Raw genomic sequence first — 2,520 nt, forward strand, 5'->3', positions numbered from 1 at the left:
GCCGCGCCCCCCGCCCCGGCCCCCCGCCCGCGCCGCCGGCAGTCCCGGGGCACCCAGCCCCTTCCCAAGGCGGCTCCTCCCGCTCGCACTCACTTTTCGGGACGGGCTCCGCTGGGCTCTCCCTCCGCTCGCGGCGCGCGCGCCTTCCCGCCGGCGGGGCGATGCGGGCGGCGAGGCGGAGCCCCCCTCCCCCGGCGGGAGGGGGTCCGCTGCCCCCCCCGCCCCGGGGCTGCCGCCGGGGGCCGGGTGACTTCAAAGGGGCAGGCGGGTCCAGCCCCCCCCCGCCCCGGGCGGGCTGCGGACCGGTGGCCCTCGAGGAATCCCCCCGGCTGCGGCTGTCCCGGCGGCGGATCAGGTGCGCCGCCGCCTCCTCTCACATGGAGCCACCGCCTCGCCGCCCCTCGGCGCCCCCCGGGCCGGTCCCCGCACCGCCGCCGNGCGCGGTTCAGCCCGGGACAAGGGGGCGGCCCCGCGGCCGGCCCGCCCTTTCCCGCCATGGGAACGGCCGGTGCCGGCGCGATCCCGGTGCGCGCGCTCCGTGCCCGGCCGCCGCTCGGTTTGTGCGGGAGCCGGCGGCGGGAAGTGCTGGTCACCCTTGGTGCTTCCAGAGTCTGGGGCTCACCTGTCCCTGGCAGCGCTTTCTCAGTCGGGCTCTGGGCACCGCCAACCCAGTAACGGGAATGGTGGTTACCCCGTCCCTGCTCTCCTGAGGTTAAACCAAGCGTTATTTACAAGAGCCCCGAACAGAATCACAGAATCAATTGCATTGGGAAAAGACCCCTGAGTTCATCGAGTCCCACCTATGACCGACCACCACCATGGTCAGCTAGACCTAGCCCTGAGTGCCCCATCCAGTCATTCCTTAAACTCCTCCAGCGACCCCACCACCTCCCTGGGCACCCCTTTCCAAACTACCGTTTCTGTGAAGAAAGTCCTCCTGGTGTCCAAACTAAATGTCCCCAACCAGCAACTGTCCTCTTGTGTTGCTGGTTGTCTGGGAGAAGAGACTGACCCTCATTTGGCTACACCCTCCTTTCAGGCAGTTTTAGAGTGATATGGTCATCCCAAGCCTTCTTTTCTCCCAGAGAAACAATCCCAGCTCCCTCAGCCGCTCCTCACAGGACTTGTGCTCCAGTTTGAGAGCTTTGCTAGGCCTCTTTTGCTTTGTGATGCTGATACACAGAGCTGTTCAACAAACAACAAGGTAAAAACTGAATACTTAAGTCAGATGCTGCTGATACACAGAGCTGTTCAACAAACAAGGTAAAAACTGAATACTTAAGTCGATCATTAAGCATGTGGGATGGTTGAACGCAACACTCAGCCAGGCCACTGAGAAAAGCTTAGGCCTCAGGAAAAAGGAGAAAAAAAAGTGGTATTTGACTGTTGCCATCATAAAGCATATACAACAAGAGCAAAATTAAGGTCACTTCTGTACCTTAGGTCTGGCATTTTCTTCCTTTTCCAAAGATCGTGGCTGATCTTTGCCATGTCAGGGTATGCCCAAGCAGACTTTGGCTGCTCTGCCCAGACCTCACGCAAGCACTGGGACACGGGATGTCTGACTGCACTAAAAGCCTTCCAATTGCCCACTAGCATTTTCCTGTCTGCTATTCAGTTTTAAATCTGCCTCTTATTAATCTGCCTCTTATTAATCTGCCTCTTATTCTGCATCAACTTCTGCTTGGTGTTTCTTTACCCTTTCCTGTTACCTTGTTTACCTGATTTTTCTTTTCCTGTGTATTAAAAACAGATGTTTAAGCTCACCTGAGTTTCCAAACCTGTACCGTGTCCCCATTGGGACAACGCAGCAGAGAAGCACTCTCACTCTTGAGAGCTGCAGGCATGTCCCTTCCTCACAGCTGAACTTCCACACATCCATTCCTATGCTTATTGTAACAAATTGGCAAGGGATGCTTTTGCAGACAGAAGCCTCCTTCACTAGTGAGGCCTGCTTCCCCACAGAACATCACTCACCTTTTCCACAGAACGACAAAGCAGCCCTGCAATAAGTATATAGGTAACTATATAATCGGGTAATTGAACTTCTTATTCCTGGAGCAGGCAGGAATTAAATCTGAATTAATAATATCTTCATTTTGGCAAGGTTTTTTCCCCATAAGTTTACGGAAACATGCACTTTTTGCCCTCTACAAAGGAAATAGCAATGCTAAAACTTTTGTATGGATCTCTGCATCTTGAGCTAAGAGAACACAGGTTTCTCTCCTCAGACCCTATCCATGTCAAGGGGTTACTGGTTCCTATTTCTTGGATCTGTTGCTTATTCCATTGACATTCTACTAATTATAGTGTTCTCTCTCTGCCAGTTGAATTATAAATTCACACATAGGTCAGACATAACTGGGACACTAATTCTGAGTACACATTACTTGGGAGTGAAGGAAAACGTTGGCTGTGTAATCAGTGTAGATCACTGACAATGGCAGATGCATCGCTCAAGAAACAGAAAATCACTACTCTGCCAGCACTGATGATGGTGCTCAGACTGGCTGAGGATTT

At 54.2% G+C, this 2,520-nt stretch overlaps 1 protein-coding gene across 6 annotated transcripts in view; it reads right to left on the minus strand.

Annotated features, from left to right (window-relative positions):
• FBXW7 (F-box and WD repeat domain containing 7) overlaps positions 1–435 on the minus strand; it is a 177,098-nt gene extending 176,663 nt beyond the window's left edge. For all 6 annotated transcript variants that reach the window (XR_005626595.1, XM_039700105.1, XM_039700108.1 and 3 more), the window contains exon 1: positions 94–435. The gene's annotated coding sequence lies outside the window, so the exon portion shown is untranslated. The remainder of the gene's footprint in view (positions 1–93) is intronic.
• Between the last annotated feature and the right edge of the window lie 2,085 nt (positions 436–2,520).

This window comes from Passer montanus, unplaced genomic scaffold (assembly GCF_014805655.1).
Source record: "Passer montanus isolate IOZ18808 unplaced genomic scaffold, ASM1480565v1 scaffold14, whole genome shotgun sequence".
NCBI lineage: Eukaryota > Metazoa > Chordata > Aves > Passeriformes > Passeridae > Passer > Passer montanus.